Below are 25,252 nucleotides of genomic sequence, written 5' to 3'. Positions count from 1 at the left end.
TAAACAACCCTGCTGGTCACCTAATGTAAATATCCTGTAATATCATAGCACTCTGGAAATACATATATTTCCCTCTTAAACTCCTCTATGGATTTTGCCATCACCACATCCTCAGGCAGAGAGTTCCACAGTCTCACTGCTCTTACAGTAAAGAACCCCCTTCTATGTTGGTGATGAAACCTGCTTTCTTCTAGACGTAGAGGATGCCCTCTTGTTACCGTCGCAGTCCTGGGTATAAACAGATCATGGGAGAGATCCTTATATTGTCCCCTTATGTATTTACACATAGTTATTTGATCGCCCCATAGTCGTCTTTTTATAGGGTGAATAATCCCAATTTTGATAGCCTCTCCGGGTATTCCAGTCCTCCCATTCTGTTTAGTAATTTAGTTGCCCTTCTTTGAACCCCCTCAAGCACTGCAACATCCTTCCTGAGCACTGGTGTCCAGAACTGTACGCAGTATTCTATATGGGGCCTGACAAGTGCCTTATATAGTGGGAGAATAATGTTCTCGCCCCTCTTTTAATGCACCCCAAGACTTTTTTTTTGCTTTTGAGGCAGCTGACTGGCATTGATTGCTCCAGTTAAGTCTACAGTCCACTAGTAACCCCAGGTCTTTTTCCCTAGCAGTACCCCATTTAGTTTGTATTGGTGGCATCCGTTTCTGCTCCTCATGTGCATAACCTTACATTTATCAATATTGAACTTCATTTGCCATTTTTCTACAATTTCCAAGAAATTATATTTAGCTCCCTCCCACTAGATCTCAGATTGATAAGCAAGATTCATACAGGGCCTTATTTGTGCGAATAATGTTAAGTTGGCTATCTACATTAGCTGAATGTTTTCTTAACCTGCCAATTTTGGTAGGACTGAATGATAGTTGACCATGTTCCTATTTTCCCCAATAGCAAATATTGAGTGAAAGAAGTGACAGGGAATTGGATTTCAATATGCCCAATCCTTGTTGTCAAAGCCACAAGCCACCAGAAGATGTATTTAGCAGTAGCTTATTATACTGCCTCTATTGAGAACACATGAAGAAAACAAGAATTGTCAACCTACAGCATGTGGCTGCCAGTATGAAAATTGAAATATTTGAAGAATAGTCATATAAATAGTAAAGAAAGAGAAATCACTAACAAAAATGTGTAAAATATGCTTGTAATAAAAAAAGCTTGGTTTAAACGTGTAATGTATGTTGATACATTCCCAATAAGCATCACACATCTCTATAGTGCAATGTTTTCACCTCAGAAAATCTTCATGCAGCGGCGTAAAATGTGCAATCAATATAGCTCTGTGGAATCTAACAAGACCTTGTCTAACCTTACAGTCAGTATTCTACTAAACGAGGAAGTTACAACTGTAAAAACTACTATGTTTGTTGCATAATCTCAGATTTTCAGTCTTTTGTGACATTTTACGTTTAGTTTCATACAGTGTTTCTCCTAACGGATTTTACTGCCGATGTCAGATGTTAGCGGTAGATCAATAGGAACTTATGAATTGCAGTACTAATTGGGCTTATGAAGGTGTTTTTAAATTTAGATGCGGTTTTTGGGTCAATGATTTTTTTTCCAAAATACAGCAGAATTCTCTATAAGAAAAAAAAGTCTGTAAAACAATGCATCACTCTATAGAAACACAAGAAAAGGCTTGAAAAAAATGCATGAAATTCAAGGCAGTATTTTCTAAGCTAGAAAAAACAACATAAAACTTGTGTGAAGGAAGTGGAAAACACATTTAGGCTGCGGTCAGATGAGCGAATTTTTTTTGCGTGCCAAATATGTGCGCAAAATAAATCGTTTCTATTAGAACCATTGGTTTCCTATGAAATGTTCACACGTCCGTTTTTTAGAAGCACTAATTACTGGTATCTGCAAAAAATAGGACATTCGGGCTTATAATGCATGCGCTCTGGTAAGGTCCGTGCTGCACGTAAAGGCATCGTGTGATGTTACAGAGGTGATGGGGTGAGGGGACTGCAGGAGGGTTCAATTAATCCCCGCCGGAAGTTCCCTCATCACTGAGCACTGTCACAGTGTTCAGTGATAAGGGGTCTGTAGCGGGGACAAAAGTATTCCCTGTCACTGCTGTCACAGAGGACCGCGATGTTATCCCATTGCTTTCAATCAGAGGCAGCTCTCAGCTGTCATTCAATAGCTAAGAGCTGCCTCTGATTGGTCACAGTGTTCAGCCAATCAGAGGCAGCACTCACTCACCCATTCATGAGTTCATGAATGGGTGAGTGAGTGCTGCCTCTGATTGGCTGAGGGCTGTGACCAATCAGAGGCAGCCCATTCAGCAGGCAGGGATTTTAAATCCCCACCTACTGAATACTACAGAAAGCAGTTCAGGAGAACAGCCGGCTGGACTCGGCTGATCTCCGGCAACTGCAAAAAGGTGAGTATATATATTTTTTGATTTTTTTTGCACCTTTTTGGATGCTTTTCAGGGAAGGGCTTATATTTGAAGCCCTTCCCCGAAAATTAATACATTGCTTGCCGGCAGCCCATTGCTTTCAATGGACGAACATTGTTCTCCGCTGCCACAGCTGTGGCAGAGGATAGCGGGCGCTGTTAGCTGTTGGCTTCGGACACGCAATTTTTTGTGCGCATCAGTTTTGCGCAGAAAAAATCAAGCAAAAAAACGCCCATTTGACTGAGCCCTAAGCATCGTCCCTGATTTGCTCAAGCCATATGCTGTCTGCCCCGTACAAGCCATATTTTGCTCTCCTTCACATGTGTTTTTTGGTAGGCTCATCCCATATTTATATGCATGAAAGCAATTTGCGATCGCAAATCAGAGTACAGTCTTATAGACTAACAGACCTGCACAGGGAGGCTAAAAAAGACAAGGAGTAAAAGGAATTGGGATCATCTCTTTTACCGGTCCAAAAGGGTTAAAACTCTACGTAATTCTCCTGAAAGACATAAGGAAAGCAGCATTTCTCTTATATATTTAAAATTTATTGATTTTTCCTGCTGGCAGCATACAAATCCAAAAAGTACAGCTGGACAACAAGAAATGCAAAATCTCTACTGCTACCAGGAAAGCCCATTTGCAGGCCAAAGACTATTAGATGACAGTCCGTAGTCTGCATTCCATCTGGATCATTTATACATTTTCCATTGGTTGCCAGGGAAACTTAGAGGAACTGAATGTTTAGCAACTTTATTGTCCTATTTTGGTCCTCGTTTTCTTTTATTTTACTGTGTTCTGTTACCGATGAAATCCCCTAATAATATATTAAAGTATCTCAAAACTTAAATGTTAACAAGTTGTACCATAACTAGTTGGTTACTTTTTACCATAAGTACAGAATTAAGCGCTCTTCTTATCCAGAATGCTTATAATCCACGTATTTTGTCCATTCAGACAGTTCATTGTTGGCTACATAATAATTTCCTGTTGCTTATTTAGCAACATCATATTCCACAACACTGTACAGATTATAATGAGTCACATCAGTCCCTGTTCCTAATGAGGCCCCCAATCTAATTCCCCTATCGCAAAGACATACATGCACACTAGAGATGACTTCACAGAACTACAATAAATCATAGAACTTTTGTTCTGTGGGAAGAAGCCCAAGAAACTTATGCAAAGAGAGGGAGAACATACAAAACTCCATGCCGATATTCCCCTTCTCTCTATTTGTATCCAAGACCCTAGTGCTGCTAGCCAACAGTACTAAACACTGAGCCACTGTGCTGCCCAGAATTCTTGTTTTTATACTTATGACCTGTTTCATTATCATCACCATCATCATCATCATTGTTTATAAAGCACCAAGATATTCCACAGCACTTTAGGGCTTGTTTAGGGCTCATTCAGATGAATGTAGCTGTTGCGCTGGTACCAGCGCACAGAATGCGCTTATATAAGGAACCAATAAGTTCACATGAAAAATTTTTAGAAGTGCAAAAACCTCGCACCTGCCAAAGATAGGACATGCGTGGCTACAATGCCTGCATCTAAGGTCCTTGCTATGCACAAAGAAAAGACATGTCCTATCTTTGGTGCAAGCTGCGTAGGAGTTTCCATTTACTCCTATGGGAACAGGAGTCTATGGAAACTCCTGTGCAGGAAAAGGCAAAATGTAGTGGCCTGGACAGCGCCTCTACATGACTTGACTTGATGGACCTATAATGCTTCACAGATGGTGATACTTGAAGCAGTCAGAGTGGTGTAGAAAGACATCAGGGACATCAGATGAGAGCATGCATGGAATAAAGGCTGGGGAGCCAGGTAGGCCCCCAGAACAATTAACAGTGGAAATGGAAAGGAAGAAAAAAATCCTGTGCTTAGGGTAACCTCAGGAGGGAACACCTTGTCAAAAGGCCATACGTGGGTATGGTCCAGTCCAATAACTTATGAAATGAGGTGAAGAGACTTATCAGTGAAGACTTTAAAAAGTTGCTTGAGAAAGAAGCCGTGAGATCTACGAAACACGTTGTACTACTTTGTCCTGTTTAATAAAACCCTGAGTGCAGGAATTTTTTTCCTTTCCATTTCCACTGTGCAGGAAAAGACGATTTCACACTGCTTCCTGCAGGACATTTAAAATGTGCTGCCCAGAAGCACATTTTACAACTTCTGCTGTAAACTCCTGTTAGTCCCCCGCAGCGGGGGGCAGTAGCGGACTCCCTCCACCTCTCTCCCTAAGGGATTTCCCTATAATAGGGAGACAGAGGGGGGCGGGCTTACAGGGCTTTCCCCCAAGGGCTTCCCTAGAGTGTGGAAGGAGGAAGCTGGGCTAGAGGGATCTGCCCCTATCTCTGTCCTCTCTATTTTTGCTATGGCAATCCCTGTGAGATGCCATGTAGCCCCACCCACTCTCTCTGCACTATGGAGATATCCCTCGAGGATCCCCAGAGCAGGGAGAGAGTGATCAGGCTATGGGTTAATCCCCCATAGCAGGGAGGGAGAGCAGAGCTATGGGGGATTAATCTATAGCAGGGAGAGACAGAGCGGGGCTATGGGTTAATCCCCCATAGCAGAGAGAAAGAGCAGAGCTATGGGGATTAACCTATAGCAGGGAGAGACAGAGCAAGGCTATGGGTTAATCCCCCATAGCTCCGCTCTCTCTGTTATAGGGCAATCCCGTAGCCCTGTGGAGCTTTTTCTCTCTCTCCTCCTGGAGCAGCTGGACCTTTCAAAGCGTAACTGCTCCAGTGAATGGGCAATTTTAAGCGTATGAAGCTCGGGTCTTCTGCGCATGAAACCTTGCCTTTCACACGATCTCCACAGCTCTCTAGCCGCAATGTTTCTGCGCTGCTAGCAGCGCAAAACTGTGTTCGTCTGAACGAGCCCTTACACAGAGTTTTCTTATCCAGATCCATATTGTAATTTTGTGATGTAGATCTGCCACAACAATCTGCTGCAGAAATCCGAGGCTTAGCCTTGCAATTTTGCTGTAGATTTGCATGCAGATCCGAATGCGAACTTACCCCATTTAATAAGGCAAATCTGTAGCCAATCAACACGGTTCCCACTTGAAATTCACGTCAAGAGCACATGTCAATAAAACTCAGTGTGAATGGGGCCTTACAATGCAGAGCAGTAACAGGCATACAGACTTTGTTAATAAAGCTCCACGAGAAAATACAAAGATAACCCGCGCTCGTGTGGGTCCGACCGACTGACAAATCGTTGCGATGTAACTTTAACATCAAAAACTTTTATTACTGAGCAACACGTTTTGGCAAAACTTTACCTTTCTCAAGCTCAAAATTACACATCTACACACTACAATACAGATATATATAAATACACTTACACGGCCTGTATTCTTCACACGAGGCGACGCCTCGTGTGAAGAATACACAGATTAGGGAAGAATTGTCAGATTAGGGAAGAATTGTCTGACAATTCTTCATTTTCAGGACCTCCGACACATCCAATACATCTTTGGAGTCGTGTCACCCCCAGGCATCCTGTTGGTGAGCCCCTTATCTCCTTATCTCCATTTTTAATTAGTTTTATTCTCATTTTTGTTGATTACAAAAAGGTGTCCCTCTGTTTTTTTGTTTTTTTTTAACCTAACTTTATCCCACACCATGAACCCAATGCTGCCAATGCACACCATTCTGAGGTAGCATGTTTCCCAATAGGCTACACATGCATTTTAATTCTGTAGCCATTCCGTTCAGCTGAAAGCAACCACACGATTTTCAGTCCATCTGCTTTCATATTGGTACTTTTAAGATTGGTATTTTACTCAGGATTGTCTTCATCCTATTTTAACAGATATTTGTTTTGTATAAATCTCATGTTAATTTACATGTACGGATGCTCATATTCTTTTATGTTTTTTGTCTCATATATATTTTATCACTGTTCAGATCGATGTTTTCATCGTATATTTATTGTTCTTATTGACACATTTGTGAGACTTCATTATGTATATGAATTTTGTTCTTTTTTTCCCCCTCTCCTCCCCTTTCATTGTTAATCACTCCTTCATTATCTATTTGTACTTATCACACAGTCCTATCCAGCCGAACTGACGAAGGGGTTCTTCCCCGAAACGCGTATTCTATTGCTGGTTTTTAATTTGTGAAAAAATAATAAAAAAGAAGTGCTTTCACCATCACATATTGGACTTTGATCTACATCTTCTAGTAGCTTAGAGGGTTGCGCCTCCATACCAGTTCTTTTCACATCCTTTTTCGCTGCATCTGAATTCGACCCTGTGCCCAGCTGACATCTGCACATACCTGCTTTTTTTCTTCTCTTTCTGTACTACGGATGGTCCGCACGGCGAGCCATCGGACATGTGCAGTACAGGTTTTTTTTTTAAAACTAGCAATGACGCAGAATCCACAATGTCATTGTGGAAGCGCCGCAAGTCGGATGGCTTCCATTGACTTTAATGGAAGCCGTGTGTGGAATCCACACAGAAATAGAGCATGCTGCGTTTTCTTCCTCCATGAGCGGATTGTTCGCAAATGATTTCCACTCATGTAGAGGAAAAGGCGTTTTTCCATAGCTTGGAATGGGCGGTATTTGCTGCGGAATCTGTTTTTACTTGAAAAAGTTTTTGATATTTTGCAATACAGTACTGGATTTTCCAGAAATAAAGTCATTAGCAAATTGTATCATGAAAATTAAAGTAAATCTTGCAATACTTGGAATGCGGCCCGTAAATATTTCTTCCTATCACAGATGACTGACATATGTACCAGCAAATACTTTTTTCTCAACATTTTAATGCATTATATCATACTGTGCAGTCATGGAAACTGTCTGATATCACACTGTGCTCTTATGGAAATAACTGAAGAAGTGGAATGCTACTATTGTGATGTTCCATGGTCCAAATATACAGCTAGCCTGAAGTCAGCATGGCATCTTTAAAATGGTATGTGCTACTAATACATATGTAGTCATTAAACAAAAAAGAAGTATAAAACCTTCATTGTAAACCTATTCAAAAAGTGATAGAGACAAAATGAAGGAGCCTTGCAGTATCTAAGAAGCCTTATGTGGAAGATTATTTTGTAATTTAATGATAAGCTAATTGCTCACCACAGTTATGTACCAGAGTGATTGATTATAAGACCTTCGCAATGTTAGAAAACATTAAATAAATCTATAACGGAGATTAAAACACACATCATTTATTTAATAGAAGAAGTACCTAAAATGAGGTGGAAAATAATAAACAACATAATTATTTCATTCCTTGTAACGAGTAAATATAAAAAATGAAGAAACAGCTCAAAGTATGCAGAATATAGTTAGAGTGCAGTTATTGCAGCAGGTAATACTAATGCACATACAATTGGCCATAACATTAAGCAATGTGAAATGAATAGTATCTCATCACAAGGACATTTGTCATGGGGTATAGGATATATTAGACAGTAAGGAAAAAGTCAATTCCTGAATTTGATGTGTTAGAAGCAGGAAAATGACAAAATAAGGATCTGAGTAATTAGACGATTAGATCAGAGCATCTCCAAAAAAAGGGGTGTTTAATCCAATGAAGGACAACCACTGACAGGGTTAGTCCAACACCCAAAGATCATGGATGTGCATAGGGACTGGGGCTAATCAGTCTGGTCTGATCCCACAGAAGAGTTACAAATTGCAGTAGGGGTACAGGTCGGACGGCTTCCATTAACTTTAATGGAAGCCGTCCGGGTCGGATCTGCACAGAAATAGAGCATGCTGTTTTTTTTCCTCCACGAGTGGAAAAATCACAATTGATTTCTAATTATGTAAAGGAAAAAGCATTTTTCTATAGCATAGAATAGGCAGTATTTGCTGCGTAATCCGTTTTTACTTGGGAAAGTTTTTGATATTTTGCAATACAGTACTGGATTTTCCCAAAATAAAGTCATTAGCAAATTGTATCATGAGCATCAGAAGTGGACCATGGAGCTAGGGGCATAACTAGAAGAGTCTGGGCCCAATAGAAAACTTTCGACTACCCCAAAGCCCTTCCCCCCCCCACCCTATGAGCATGCATATTTTCAAGCTACATGTGACATATAAAGTATGGATACACTTATTGTACTGGGTCTTGTTAAAAAAATACAACTAGGCCATCAAGCGTGCCCTTACAAGTTTAGACGTAAACCATTAATCACTAATCCAGATGTAGCAGCCATTAAAGGAGTAGTCATGGGGCAGTACAAAGTTGTCTACAATATTAACACAGTTCATAACATAAAGAATGCAGCCCGTCAACAGCCACTGTATATAACATTTAAAGACAAAAATATCACCAGTTTTAAAGCTTCCCTCCAATTTTGGGACAAATGTCTGTCCTAGGACCAGAGGGTGGGGTATTTTACCTGCTGTTCTCTGCTGATGTCCCTCTAATCGTGATCCAGTTTTCAGCTGTCCAAAATGGCAGCTGCAGTTTTCTAGCTACCTTATGCACACTGACTACTGCTCTCTGATTGGGCAGCACAGATCACGTGAACAGTGCTGGCCAATGAGAGAGCAGGTATAGTGCATTGGTAGTCTAACACTACCGATACACTGTGGGAATTAGTTTGACTAAAGATCCCATAGGCTATCTTGGATGGCTCAAAATGGGACTCAGAAGGAGCTAATCAGAGGGACATTGGCACAGAATACCAACAGCGGATAGTATAACTGCCTCTTTCAGTCCCATGACAAAATTGTGTCCCAAAATTGTAGGGTCGCTTTAAATATCAAACCCTCTAATTTCTCCTTCCCAACACATCACAAATTTTAAACCTTAATTAGTGCATATAATATATGAGGGTTAGATAACATTATAAGTGTTCTTCCTGGTAGTTGTTCTTTCATGTACTAGTCAGTAAATTGAAGGCAATGGAATTAAGCAATTCTTATAGAGGATGGCTGAGTATCAATAAATATATTACCCATTTTGAAGAATCTCATTGTGCGTTTTTCTTTGTCCCGTATGTATTAATCCTGTCTAGAGATGAGCGAACGTACTCGGTAAGGCCGATTTCGCAATCGAGCACCGCGATTTTCGAGTACTTCACTACTCGGGTGAAAAGTACTCGGGGGCGCTGTGTGGCGGGGCGTGGCGTGGTGGAGCGGGGGGTAGCAGCGCGGAACAGGTGGGAGCTTTCTCTCTCTCCCTCTCCCCCCTACTCCCCTCTGCAACCCCCCGCTCACCCACAGCGCACCCGAGTACTTTTCACCCGAGTAGTGAAGTACTTGAAAATCGCGGTGCTCAATTGCGAAATCGGCCTTACCGAGTACGTACGCTCATCTCTAATCCTGTCCATTTTGATAAGAAAGTCCACTTAAATGATGATAAGATGCAAAGATCGTACTGTAGCTTGGGCCCACACCTGGAAATCACTCTTACAAATAGCTGCTGCCTGATGGGTTCTATGGTAACGGAAGACCTAAAAGAGGTCTCCAGGTCTGCCAACAGCAAGTATTACCAATGAAATCACATAATAGTGTATAATCTGAGTGATCTGATCATAAGATCATAGGTTCAAGTCTCCTAAAAGAACATACAAAATAAAAATAGTAAAAAAAAAATCACATGCAAAAATTTTAAAAACTATTCTCTTCCTAAAAAGCTTGAAAAATTGTAAAAAGCCATGTTTTGTATTGCCACATCTGTAACAACCTGTACAATAAATTGAAAACATTTTTTCCTGCACAGCAAATGCTGTACTAAAAACAAACAAAACAAGGAACCGAAATGTTTTTTTTGTTCATTTCACCTCCCCAAAAAACACAATAAAAGTGATAACAAAATCATATATGCCCCAAAATGGTATCAATAAGAACTACATCTCGTCACGCAAAAAACAAGCCCTTACACAGCACTATCTATCAAAAAATAAAAAGGTATGGTCTTTGAATGCAAAGACACAAAAAAAAATAATAATTTGCAAAAAAAAAAAAAGGTTTTTTAGTAAAAAAAAAGTGGAAAAAAAAGACAAAACATATAATTTTGATATCATAATCATACCAACATATAGAAAAATGTTATGAAGTCATTTATACCGCATAGTAAAGTCCATGAAAACACACAAAACAAAAAAATGGCAGAATTTGTGTTTTTTCAACCTGCCCCACTCCAAAGATTATACAATATATTTTATATACCCCCAAATGGTACCAATAATAACTACAGCTCACCATGTAAAGAAAAAGCCACATATGGCCATGTCGAAAGAAAAATAAGTTATGGCTTTTGAAAAGTGGAGATAAAAACAAAAAAAATCGTTGCAACCTTAAGTTCAAAATAGACCGTGTTCTTAAGGGGTTAAGGAATGTAGTTTCTCTTTAATCCAGTAATATAATTTGTCTCATAAATGTGATTCAATGCTCTGTAACTGATGAGACTTCATTTAGAGATGAGCGAGTATACTCGGTAAGGCACATTACTCGCGCGAGTAGTGCCTTATCCGAGTATCTCCCCGCTCATCTCTAAAGATTCGGGGGGCGGGGAGCGGCGGGGAAGAGCGGGGAGAAACGGAGGGGAGATCTTTCTCTCCCTCTCTCCCCCCTGCTCCTTCCCGCTCCCCCTTGCTCCCCGCCGCAACTCATCTGTCACCCGCGCCGGCCCCCGAATCTTTAGAGACGAGCGGGGAGATACTCGGCTAAGGCACTACTTGCTCGAGTAATGTGCCTTACCGAGTATACTCGCTCATCTCTAGTAACTGTGCTTACACTTCAATCTCCATTAATAGGCTCTCAGTAGACTTCATAGACTATCATTGCCCAGAGGCAGAAATATTTAGGTGGTATTGTTTGTATACCTACTCTACAGACTTACTGGTTCTGTGCTTATGTTAAACTTGGTTAATTGTTTTTATAGTTCTATAGTTTATTAAGGCATTTGTAAATATATCTTTTAAGGGTAATCAACACAGTAGTCTTTAAGCAAAATGATAAGGAGCTACCTATGATTTTAATAGATTAACCACTTCAGAACCGCCAAATGACTGTAAACATTCTGTGGTCTTGAAATGTGTATGGAGCGGGCATTGGAGCCAAGTCTGCGCCATACCCAGTGGCGGCCTGCTATTATAGTCAAAGCTAATCACGTGTCTAAACAGTCAGTGGGAGGGGGTACCCCTTCTTGTGCCCCATCGACACTGCCTGCAGCATGATTGGGTGCTGTCAATGGGCTAGCATGACAGCCTGGAGCCTACTGAAGGCTCCCAGGACCACCACGCATAGATGTCTATCAAGGGCTTGAAAGGCAACCGGAAAAATTGCTGTATATTGTAATACTGTAGTATTACGGTATATGGTACAAGCAATCAAGTGATTGCTAGTTCAAGTCTATTGTTGGGACTAAATAAAAGTATAAAAGATGTAAAAAAGTTTTTTTTAATGATTAAAAATTTTTTAAAAAACACATTTTCCCTATAACAAACCTAAACAATTAAAAACCTCACATATTTGGTATCTCCGTGTGCATAAAAGTACAACCTATTGAAATAACACAATATTTATTCAGCATGTTAAAGGCCGTGAAAAAAGCTACAAAATTTCAGCAGAGTACATAAGAGCTAACCCTCGCATTAAGGCCTCAGTCACACGGGGGAAGGGGGTTTCACACGTTTTGCAGATCGCATAACGGATGCGCATCGGCAAATCGCGTGACCGGGGCCAATGATTCGCTGAAAAATCTGCACCTAGCAGCGGTTTCAGCAAAACGGCCCAGCGCTGCCCGCTATCCTCTGCCACAGCTGTGGCACAGCTGTGGCAGAGGAGAACAATGTTCGCCCATTGAATTCAATGAAGCCGGCAATACAGCCGGCTCCATTGAAAGCAATGGGCTGCCGGCAAGCGCTGGATGAATTTTCGGGGAAGGGATTAAAATATAAGCCCTTCCCTGAAAACCATCCTGAAAATGTGTAAAAATAAAAAAAAAAAGGATACTCACCTTTTTCCTGCAGCCGGAGTTCAGCCGCGTCCGGCCGGCAGTTCTCCTGAACTGCTCTCTGTAGTATTCAGCAGGCGGGGATTTAAAATCCCCGCCTGCTGAATGGGCTGCCTCTGATTGGTCACAGCCCTCACCAATCAGAGGCAGCTCTCACTCACCCATTCATGAATTCATGAATGGGTGAGTGAGTGCTGCCTCTGATTGGCTGAGCACAGGGACCAATCAGAGGCAGCTCTCAGCTGTCATTCAATAGCTGAGAGCTGCCTCTGATTGGTCCCTGTGCTCAGCCAATCAGAGGTATTTGGAGGTATGCGTATGCTCGCTCTTTGCAATTATCATAAAGCCTTTTTGATTGATCAAAGCAGACACTGGTGCTGCAAAGAATCAGACAAAACTTGGGCCTCTATTGAATCGTCCCTGGTGGGTGTCTCTAATTGGAGAGCTTATCTATTAGCGAACTTGGTGCATACCCAGAAACCCTCCCTGAGCCCTCCAGTAATGGGCGGTACTCTGCAAGGGTGCAACTCAATGCTCTCTAAGATGAACCTGGAACCAAATATGTCAACAAAAATCCCATTTCCACTACTTAGCTTGAAATATATAATACACAACCTCTCTTTAAATAAATGGCCGCACAGAGCAACTATGACAGTCTCACACTTGTATTGGGGAGACGCCTTCCTCTCTTTTTCCTAAATGCAAGAAAAATATGAAATTCCAAATTCTGAACATTATACGTATCTGTGTATTCATAACTACTTGGGCACTCATGCAGTCTCTTTCTCGTCCCTACCAAAACCTCTAAGTGACATATTTCATGTGAACTCGTTAGCACAGAAGAAACTTACAAAACCTATTTATAATTACCTATCGAAAACTCAGTTTTTCAAAAAGACGATTTACTTGGGAAAAAGATCTTAATGAAAAGTTTAAGCCATTCTCCTGGTGTGAGTCTTTAAATGGACCCATAGGTCCGCATCCTGTGCCTCCCACTGGGAGCAATATCAGAAACTTCTGACTAGATGGTATTATTCGCCTCTAAGATTGTCTCAAATGCGGAAGGAGATCTCACCCTCTTGTTGGAGGGGATGTGGAGGGGTGGGCTCTCTTCTCCACATATTTTGGACATGCCCTTTACTGGCTCACTTCTGGGACCAGATCACACAGTTCATAATCACCCTCCAGCCTTCCATTGTAACAATAGAGCCAGAGCTAGCCTTGCTTCTCTTAGGCATAGAAAATATTCTGCGCAGTCACAGAGTGATTATATGCCATATTTTCAACACTTCCCGAATACTAATTGCCAGGAAATTTAAATCCAAATACATTCCCACAGTGGAAGAGGTGAAGGAAACTGTCTTTTCGGGTATCTTCTTACACCTCTTCTGGGTGCTCTCCTTGGTGAGAGACAATGCCCCCCAAACCACTCACCCCCTAGATGTCTCCACACACTTTTTAGGTGCTCTCTCGAAGAGACGTCACCAATCTTGACCCACATCACAGGCCTCTTACTAGCTAATCCAGAAACCTACTGCACACTGATGAGGGGCACACACCCCGAAACAGCTGTCTGTGTTTGGTTTTCTGGCTTGGTTTCCTATTCCCAATCATTGTTTTACAAACTTGTTAAAGAGTCGTACATTGATTTGAAGGACAGCTGCCATCCAATAGGTGGTGCTGCAGAGGTATTGTTCCATTTCCCTTATTTGCATAAAGGGGTTAAGCATGCTAGTAAAATGTCCGGTTTTAAAACCTAATTTTTGGCTATAAGATTTGGTGTACTAATAAGAGTTGCTGTGCTCCATATTCATCTTTTGAACATGAAGACAATTTTTAGGCTGTTATCCATATATATTTAAATAGCGTATGCTTTTCACTCCGAAGGAATGTTCAGAAGATTCAAACCGACTGTACATCCTGCACGCCTTCCGTCACTGAAACTGTGGTATTCATTACTGAAGTTTTCACATCCTATTCATAAAGCTGGTAGATAAAAATGAACAGTGGCATGGATGTCATCAAGACAGCAGAGTGTTTTAAGGGGTTATCTGATGAAGAACACTCATCCATATGCCCTATAAGGTAACATGGGTGTCATAGAGGGGGTCCCTTACCTGGGCTTCCCTCCCTTTCAGAGTTTGAAGGAGGAGCCTGTAGGTGGATTAATGTTGATGCCTCCATGTAACGCACTGCTTATCAAAATTCTATAATGAACAGTGTTATCATTTGTTATGTTGGGGACTACAGAGGTCCATGGGACCATAACTAGGACTGTCGAGTTAGCACTGCCATATTGTTGTTCCACTATTTTGCTATGTAATTTGCTAACCACCTTTAATACAGGTACTAAATAATCAACTGCTTATTATCTTATAATGTATATGATTGGTTCTGGATCACTGATGTAGACCCTCTCTGTGGGGCCACATCAAGGATAGAGTCTAAAGCTATAATTGGGGCTGCTTTGTACGCCTTTATCTGTTGTGAGAAAATGGTGATGAGTGCAACAGTTTAAGTGAGCCTATGGGCTCTTTTACTCAGAACGATTATCGTTCTGTTAATTGCTGGATCCTGCGAAACTGAACAATAATCGTTCAGTGTAAACACTGCCAGTGATCGAACGATGAATGACAATTCATTCGCCCATCATTCGTCGTTCAGTTTATGCAGGCATAAAAATCAAACAAAAATCAGCCCCCATAAATAGGCAGTTATTAATCTATCAACGACTGCCTGTTTACTCTAAATGGAGGGAGGAAGAGAACTCGGGGTGCTCTGCATCCATTCATTGAGCGATATCATCCCTGTGTGAAAGCAAAGGAGCGGTAATCGTTGGGATGACTGTTGGGCACTTAAAGGGGTTGTCCCGCGGCAGCAAGTGGGTCTATACACTTCTGTATGGCTATAATAATGCACTTTGTAATGTACATTGTGCATTAATTATGAGCCATACAGAAGTTATAAAAAGTTTTTTACTTACCTGCTCCGTTGCTGGCGTCCTCGTTCCCATGGAGCCGACTAATTTTCGCCCTCCGATGGCCAAATTAGCCGCGCTTGCGCAGTCCGGGTCTTCTTATCTTCTCAATGGGGCTCCGTGTAGCTCCGTGTAGCTCCGCCCCGTCACGTGCCGATTCCAGCCAATCAGGAGGCTGGAATCGGCAATGGACCGCACAGAAGCCCTGCGGTCCACGGAGACAGAGGATTCCGGCGGCCATCTTCAGCAGGTAAGTATGAAGACGCCGGACCGCCGGGATTCAGGTAAGCGCTGTGCGGGTTGTTTTTTTAACCCCTGCATCGGGGTTGTCTCGCGCCGAACGGGGGGGGGGGTTAAAAAAAAAAAAAAACCGTTTCGGCGCGGGACAACCCCTTTAAACCTGACAACTATACCGTGTAAAAGGACCCTAAGACGGTCTGGAGTACAAAAGTCATGCAATTTCCTCTGAGACTGGAGTTGGATCCAGTGAACCTATAGTGAAGCCAAAGACTCTAAGACCAAAGACCCTTAGATCATTTACTGTACCCACCAACTTGTGTGTCATATTTATAACTGCCAGGCTCTGTACCTTTAAAAGACTCTGTAACCAACAAATATGTACCCATTCTGACTGTAACCGCTATGCTTTGTGCCTCCTATGGATTAAAGTATTCTTGTTACCTTTGCTGTCTACCTCAGTAACTGCATCATCTCCAAGTGGGTCAAATATAAAAACTCACCCTCTTAAAAGTTGCTCCAGAATCTGTTGGTATCAGGTCTTCAATATATACAGTGGTATGCGGGAAAGACTCTGAGAGGAACCCTTGGTGCCATTGCTCTCACTTCCATTCCGGATACAGATTCTGACTTATTGTTGGAACTGATGTTTTGAGGGGAAAGGCGGAGCTGGGATTCTTGATCCTTTGAGTTCTCTGGATCCTTTCACCAAGGCTAGGTCTTCATGTCCAGGTCTGCACAAGAAAAACTACCTTAAAGGGGTTGTCCCGCGCCGAAACGGGTTTTTTTTTTTTTCAATAGCCCCCCCGTTCGGCGCGAGACAAACCCGATGCAGGGGTTAAAAAAGAAAACAGGATAGTGCTTACCTGAATCCCCGCGCTCCGGTGACTTCTTACTTACCTGGTGAAGATGGCCGCCGGGATCTTCTCCCTCGGTGGACCGCAGGTCTTCTGTGCGGTCCATTGCCGATTCCAGCCTCCTGATTGGCTGGAATCGGCACACGTGACGGGGCGGAGCTACCAGGAGCCGCTCTCCGGCACGAGCGGCCCCATTCAGAAAAGAAGAAGACAGGACTGCGCAAGCGCGTCTAATCCGGCGATTAGACGCTGAAAATTAGATGGCACCATGGAGACGAGGACGCTAGCAACGGAACAGGTAAGTGAATAACTTCTGTATGGCTCATAATTAATGCACAATGTACATTACAAAGTGCATTAATATGGCCATACAGAAGTGTATAACCCCACTTGCTTTCGCGGGACAACCCCTTTAAGTCAACTAACTTGTGGCTGGTTTGGTAATTAACCAATAATGAGTAAGTAAAAATATGGGATACATTCTTCTTCTGCACAGTATGTGATGTGGTCTTGATCATTGATCTATGATCTTGACTTGTGTGGACAACTAAGGGCCAATTCACACGACTGTATTTTTGCACCATGTTCTGTTCATGTATTCCACAGACGGCGTAGTGGCCCCATTATAACAGTTTGCAGTGCTATTTGCTCCGGTAAAATAATGAAAACCTAATGGAAAAGAAGCAAACAGACAGCAAACTGTTTTTTGAAAGTCAATTGAAAGCTATGGATTAAATGCAGAAATGTTTAATTCCTTTTTTCTACTCTTAAAATGGTACAGAGAGATGGAATTGTGGCAAAAAGCCTCAACGCAGATGTGAATGCACCCTTAAGGCCTCGGTCAGACGGGTGTTTTGTCGCATGCAATCCGCATATATATAGACCCAATGCTTCGCAATGGGATCGGTCACATGTCCGCTTTTTATGCGGATGTGTGATAAATTATAGGACACAACGAATCGCAGAACGCGCTTATCTGCGTTCTGCGATCCCTTATGTTCTATATATGCGCTCAATGGGGCCGGCAGCAGCAGCGCCGACACCATTGAGTACATATACTAAAAAGATCATTCTCCTCAGAGAAGAACTATGTTCGCCCATTGAATTCAATGGAGCCGGCAATACAGCCGGCTCCATTGAAAGCAATGGGCTGCCGGCGAGCGTCGGATGAATTTTCGGGATAGTTTTCAGGGAAGGGCTTATATTTTTAAGCCCTTCCTGAAAATTCATCTCGGGCTCGCCGGCAGCCCATTGCTTTCAATTGAGCCGGCTGTATTGCCGGCTCCATTGAATTCAATGGGCAAACATCGTTCTCAGCTGTGGCAGAGGATAGCGGGCAGCGCTGGGCCGTTTCGCGGAAAACGCTGCTAGCTGCAGATTTTTCAACGAATAGTCGGCCCCGGTCACGCGATTTGCGGAGGCGCATCCGTCATGCGATCCGCAAATCGTGCGAAAAAACGCCCGTGTGACCGAGGCCTTATTAGTGCTAACTGCAGGCAAATGAGATTGCAGCTATGTAATTTTCTACTGTACTTACAGTTTACTTGAAATATTCTGAATATTTGGGGTAAAAAGGGGATTCATAAGTATTTATTACTATTTATTTGAATGGCCACTGTGTCATACTAAATTAACCCTGCTTTGACTACTGCAAGGGCAATGTGTGGCTGTCCAGCAACATCAGTTGTTTGCTACAAGTGCCTAGGGTAGCTTTTTTCTAAAGGGGTTGTCTTAATGAGACAACTCTAAATACCGTGATCAGTGCATACATTTTTTGACAACTAAAGTAAGCAGCTCCAACAAAAAAATGATATTTATGTAAGCCCTTCCTAACCAGAAGTTTTAACCCATCCCGCTCCTTTCCTTACCAGGCATGGGCCACCCTGATAATCATGGGGCAGTCACAGACAGGTTAACAATATTAATCCTAGTAGAACCATGTCCAAAATAAACTGCATCATTAAGTGGTTAATATTACCAAAATGTGTTTATAAATAAAATGTGTCATTCTACTTGGTGAAGATTGCAGGTTCTATGCTTGTAACCAATGAAGGGAATATCTTATAAGACTTATGACCACCTTAAACAGAATATATAAAGAAAACTTCTTCATCTCCTCATCTTTAAAATCCAATGACTGCCACAATTGTTGTATCTCTGGATTTATCAGGATGCATTTTTTTTAATTTGCATATTATTACTAGAAATTAGAAAATGACAAATAATGGTTGAAAAAGCTCTTGACAAAATGTATCAACTGAAAACATTCTCTTGATCAACACTTGATAATGTAGTGGAATATCAGTTGCAGTCTCACTATATCTATGACTTTTGCTTCAGGGGATGGGGCTTCCATGTGCTTATCGCCAGAATATATGATGAGATATGTGCATATTTGCTATCTGAATGTATGATTTGAATATCATTTTATATGCAGGATCTAATATTCTGGTTCTCCGGGGCACAATGATGACAGACACAAGAACTGCTATATCTAGATTTTAACCAAGATACTATGGGAGGAAATCGGAGTGTATATGTAGGGTGTGCTAGCAAGTGTCTGTGTTACTATTTCCAGAGGTTAAAGGGGTTGTACAGGAGTGGAATAAGCAGGGCTGCTTTCTTGCTTAAAGGGGTTGTCCCGCGCCGAAACGTTTTTTTTTTTTTTCAATAGCCCCCCTGTTCGGCGCGAGACAAACCCGATGCAGGGGTTTAAAAAAAACCCCGCATAGTACTTACCCGAATCCCCGCGCTCCGGTGACTTCTTACTTACCTTGCGAAGATGGCCGCCGGGATCTACACCCACGGTGGACCGCAGGTCTTCTCCCATGGTGCACCGTGGGCTCTGTGCGTTCCATTGCCGATTCCAGCCTCCTGATTGGCTGGAATCGGCACACGTGACGGGGCGGAGCTACGAGGAGCAGCTCTCCAGCACTAGCGGCCCCATTCAGAAGGGAGAAGACCGGACTGCGCAAGCGCGTCTAATCGGGAGATTAGACGCTGAAATTAGACTGCACCATGGAGACGAGGACGCCAGCAACGGAACAGGTAAGTGAATAACTTCTGTATGGCTCATAATTAATGCACGATGTACATTACAAAGTGCATTAATATGGCCATACAGAAGTGTATACCCCCACTTGCTTTCGCGGGACAACCCCTTTAAGCAGTACCACCCTTGTCCACAAATTGTATGTGCTGTTGCAGCTCAGCAACCATTCAGTCCAGAGGAGCTGAGCTGCAAGACCAGACCCAAACATGGATCTGAAGGAAAGCAGCTATGCCATTTTAAATATGGCATGACCCCTTTAGCATTCATCGCAGATCCGGCTGAAAATACTGGAGTAAAAAGTGCTGCATGCATGCAGCGTTTTTTCTTCAGTCTAAAGTCTGGGCAGCTGGGTGAAAAGCAGGCAGGCCCCATTATAGACAATGAGGTCCGCTCAGCGCCGGTCGGTTCCGTCCAGAGATATAGCTGTTCAGCCGCGGGGATTCCCGTTTTCTATTTGCCGATTTGAGCAGGAAACAGGAATCCCTGCAGCAGATGTGAACCCAGGCTTAGACTGGGCTCCCACGGGATGGAAATCTCACGGAATGTCCGCAGTGGGACTGCATGGAATTTCAACAATATTTCTGCACCATAGAGAGAAGAGAGTCCGCAGCAGAGTCAGTGATACAATTGACGCAGATTTGAATTTTTCGCCATTTCAGTTTCGCAGCACAGCTTTTGCAAATCTCGTCCGCTGTACTGCTTAGCCTTAGGTTTAAAAATGCATGCGGGAAGTCTGCATGGAAATTCCACCCCGCGTGAACCCAGCTTTAATGATAGCAAGTGCAGTCCATATAGAATAGATCTTTTTGTAGTGAGTAAAGACAGAGGGGGGGGGGGGGGGGTTACTTATGTTTTATAAAATGGCGCATTTCCACTCAACAAAAAAATGTTAAGAGTCAGTTTGTTAAATTGTGACCCCAAATGTTTTATTGTATATGCATTACACAAATCTTTGCATGTCCAAAAAAAAAAGAAATTAAAAAGTGTACAAAAAAGTTTAGAAACCTATACTATAAAATTAACATTTAGGCTGGGTTCACACAAGCCTATGCATATTTGCGTGCGCACTTGTGCCCTGTTTTCATATAATGTGTATTTGTGCACGCAATTGTGTTTTTTACTGTAGTTTTTACGTGCGCAAATCATGCTCAATTATCTGCACAAAAAATCAAGCACTAGTGCTCTCAGCCATTGAAATAGCCTATAAGTTTAATGAGTTCAAGATGTGTTTTTTTTGTCTGCGCAAATGCGCAGAAAAATAGCGCTTACTGCGGGTTTTTTTCTGCACAACGAAATTGTGCACACTAAAAACCTGCACATAAGTGAAGCTATTGAAATCAATGGGTTCTATTTTTGATGAGCCCGATCATGCAGGTTATGCAGTCAGTAAGTTGTTGGCCCTACGCCAGGGGCGCCAGTCGGCAGAAGAATATTGCTTTAGTTCCAGGCAGTATTCAGGTGAATCTGCATGGAACGACTGTGCGCTCAAAGATTTGTTTTTGGTAGGCCTGTCTGACACAGTAAAAGATCTATTGCTGTCCCATCCGTCACCCTCTACTTTGAATCAGACTATGGAATTGACAGTCAGAGCTGATCATAAACTCAGGTCTAGAAGGGAAGCTAAGCTAGAGTACCGTCAAGAACGTGGTGCTAAGTCTCTGGTGACTTCTACAGCCTGTACCCCATTGTCAACTCCTGGAGCTGATGGTTATGGAAGTGGAACGGTTGAGTACTGAAGAACGGAGGCGGTTCTGGGTTTCAAACCAACTCCGTTTCTACTGCAGCAAGGCTGGTCATCGCATCGCGCCCTTCCAGGAAAGGCAGATGCGGAAGCAGCAGGAAAACTTCAGCTCCTAGGTGACTGTCAGGAGGGTCATCTAGGAGGTCAGGTACTCCCTAAATTACTGGTGCCTTGTAGTGTGTCTTACAAGACTTTTCACAGGGTGGGACAGGCATTTATTGATTCTGGGTCGGCTGCGAACCTTATCCATTTGCAGTTTGTAAAACCACTGTTATCAAGTTTTACCGCGTTAGGTTTGCCAATCCACTTTACCAGTATCGATGCAACCCCTCTGTCCTCAGGGGTAGTGTGGTGGAGGACACCAGAACTTCGGTTCATGGTGGGCGCATTACATTCGGAGGTTATTTCATTTCTGGTCATGGAGAAGATGTCCGTGGATATCGTTTTGGGATTGCCGTGGCTAGGGATGCACAATCCTCAGTTCGATTGGACTAATCTGGAGCTAGTTCGGTGGGGAGGGTGCTGTCAGAATCATCTAGTGCCTGTTACATTGTGCTCAACCGATACTATTAGTATTCCGGCCTATTTACGGGATTTTCTAGATGTGTTCTCTAAGAAGCTTTCTGTGGTATTACCTCCACACTGCGAATGGGATTATAGGATTGATCTGGTCCTGGATAGTCCCATCCCTAAGGGGGCCATATTTAATTTGCCGGGTCAGGAGCATGAGGCTCTTAAATCCTATATTTCAGAGGCTTTAGCCAAGGAACATATCAGACCATCAAAGTCACGAGCTGGAGCAGGCCTATTTTTTGTTGAAAAGAAAGATGGGTCTTTGCGGCCTTGTGTTGACTATGGAGCTTTAAATAAGATCACCATAAAAAATCAGTGCTCGCTCCCTTTGATCCCTGATCTGTTGAATCAGGTGGTGGGAGCACACTGGTCCTCTAAGCTTGATCTTCGGGGGGCTTATAATCTTATACATATTAAGTCTGGTGACGAGTGGAAGACCGTGTTCAACACCCCGTTGGGGCACTTCGAGTGTCTGGTTATGCCCTTCGGGTTATGCAACGCCCCTGAGGTTTTTCAGGGGTTCATGAACGCGGTCTTCCACGATTATCGAGGGGTTTTTATGGTTGTCTATTTGGACGACATTTTGGTGTACTCGCGGATTGGGACACGCATGTCAGACATCTCCATTTAGTGTTAGAGCAGCTACGGGAGTACCAATTGTATGTTAAATTGGAGAAGTGCTCAATTGGGGTCAAGCGCGTGTCATTCCTTGGGTATATCGTTACTCCAACTGATGCGTGTATGGAGTCAGACAACGTTGCGGCAATCGCACAATGGGCTAAAGCAGATAATTTGAAGGCTCTTCAGCTCTTTCTTGGGTTTGCCAACTTTTACAGAACATTTACCAGAAATTTTTCAGTGATTGCACAACCGCTGACTGATCTCACGAAAAAAGAAGCGGTCGTGAGGTCATGGTTTCCGGAAGCTTCAGAAGCATTGCTTGCTCAGCCTGACCCTCAGAAGCCCTTTTTCGTGGAGGTAGATGCTTCGGAGGTTGGGGGGGGGGCAGTCCTCTCCCAGGAATTGCGGGGCCGTTCAGGGTATAGTCCGTGTGCCTTCTTTTCCCGTAAATTCAGTAGCGCCGAGCGCAACTACGATGTTTGGAACAGGGAACTGTTGGCAATAAAATGGGCATTTAAGGAATGGCGTCATCTTCTGGAGGGGGCTTGACACCTGGTGACAGTCTTCACCGATCACAAGAACTTAGTATATCTTGAGAATGCTAAGCATCTTAATGCGCTGCAAGACAGGTAGGCGCTTATCTTCTCGAGATTCAATTTTACAGTCACGTACCTGCCTGGAGATAAAAATGTGAATGCTGACGCCCTCTCCCGCAGTTTCGGGACTCCGGAGGATAAGGACTCTTCTCCAGAAGGCATCCTCCCACCCAGTGTCGTGGTGGCAGCCCTGACATGGAACCTTCTGGCTCAGCTTCAGGAATATCAACAAGAAGCCCCAGAATGGGTTCCGGCAGGGAAGTTATTTGTACCGATGTCTCTGCAGTTCTTGATTCTGGAAGAGTCGCATTCCTCCATTTTTGCAGGGCATACGGGAGTCCAGGGGACTCTTAAGCTATGTTCCTGATTCTACTAGTGGGCCGGCATGGCATGGGAGGTCCAGGAGTTTGTAAATCGGTGTTCAGCTTGTGCCCGTGGTAAGAGTCACTGTAAGAGGCCTGAGGGACCGTTAATGTCGCTGGCAGTACCTGGTAGTCCATGGTCGCACGTGTCCATGGTTTTTTCCACTGACCTGCCTCTGTCACAAGGTTGTTCCACCATTTTGGTAATTGTTGACAGGTTCTCGAAAAATGGCCCATTTTGTTGCTTTGAAAAAATTGCCACCTGCCACTGAATTAGTGAAGATTTTCATTAGAGAGATTATAAGATTGCACGGAATACCGGTCAACATATTTTGGATCGGGGGGTGCAATTCGTGGCACAATTTTGGAGGGCCTTCTGTAAAAATTTGGGAACATCTCTGTCTTTCTAATCAGCATTTCATCCGCAGACGAATGGGCAAACGGAACATAAAAATCAAGACCTAGTACAATACTTGCGTCTTTTTGTGGGCGAGAGGGTCAGTCGGTGGGTAGAGTTTTTACCGTTGGCCGAATTTGCCATAAATAATCATATCAGTTCTGCAACAGGGGTATCACCTTTCTTCTGTGTGTTCGGTTGGCATCCTTGGTTCCTGACTTCTATTCCAGTACCTATAGCTTGTTCCGCTGTTGATGTTGTTACTAGTGAGTTGCGGTAGGTCTGAAATGGTGTGCACAAAAATCCGGAGGAAGCAAGTGGTCGTATGCAACTACGTAGTTGTAAAAGGTCCACTGTGTCGGAGCCTTTGAGGTTGGTCAGAAGGTCTATCTGTCCACGAAGAATTTAAAATTGAAGCTCCCCTCGGTAAAGCTTGCGCCACATTTTATTGGTCCCTTTGCCATAACGCGAGTCATTAATCCTCTAGCTTATGAGTTGGATTTACCGAGTTCTTGGAGGGTGCATAGGGTGTTTCATAAATCCCTTTTCAAGTTGTTTATCCCGCCAGTTGCTCCATTCCCTGTGTGTCTGACTTTGGTCCTGCTCCAGAGAAAGTTACCTTGCCTCGATCCAGCTCTGCCTGTGTTCTGTGGTTTTCCTGTCATGTGGGTTTATCCTATCGACCTAGCCTGTTGGTACTAGTAAGTTGTCATCTGCATAGGCAGGGCAGTTCCTTCCTGTCCTGCCACTAGGCAGGGTAGGGTTAGTGTTGGTGACCTGGACCTGTCCACCTTTGGGGCTACCTCCAGGAAGGGACATTGGCGTGGGTAAGGGTCAGTGAGTCCTGCACCGTGAGTACCTGAGCACACTACTAGTACTGTAACATGTTAGTTGTTATCTGCAGTCAAGATTTCACTGCTGTCACATGGTGCATCACATGATCCTTGTCAACAGCTCATGTAACACAGTTTGTGAGTCCTGTTTTTGAGAAGTCATAGTATGTTTGTCACATGATCATTTTAATACCCAAGTTCACAACCCACAATTTTTTGTCTGTTTATGTTTTCCTTTTCTGTGATTTTGATTGATGCTAGTGTTCATATGCACACTAGAAATGCAGACCTAAGCATCTCATGACCTGAAGTTTGCGGGTTCAATCCCTGCGTGATTCAGGTAGCCGGTTCAGGTTGACTCATCCTTCCGAGAATGATGGTAATTGGAAGGCAATGGCAAACCACCCTGCAAAAATAATCTACCAAGAAAACGTCACGATGTGACATGACCCTAGGGGTCAGTCATGATTCGGTGCTTGCACCAGGGGACTTTACCTTACATCAAAGTGATCACTGGCATTTGTAATTTAAAAAAATTAAACTTAAATATGTTTTTCAAGATACTTGAAAATTATGTTGACCTAAAAGAATTTAAATATACTGTAGATTCATTAAGCTTAACCATGAAC

Source organism: Eleutherodactylus coqui, chromosome 9 (assembly GCF_035609145.1).
Source record: "Eleutherodactylus coqui strain aEleCoq1 chromosome 9, aEleCoq1.hap1, whole genome shotgun sequence".
Lineage (NCBI taxonomy): Eukaryota > Metazoa > Chordata > Amphibia > Anura > Eleutherodactylidae > Eleutherodactylus > Eleutherodactylus coqui.
The sequence above is the reverse complement of the archived record's forward strand: the minus strand, read 5'-3'. Positions refer to the sequence as shown.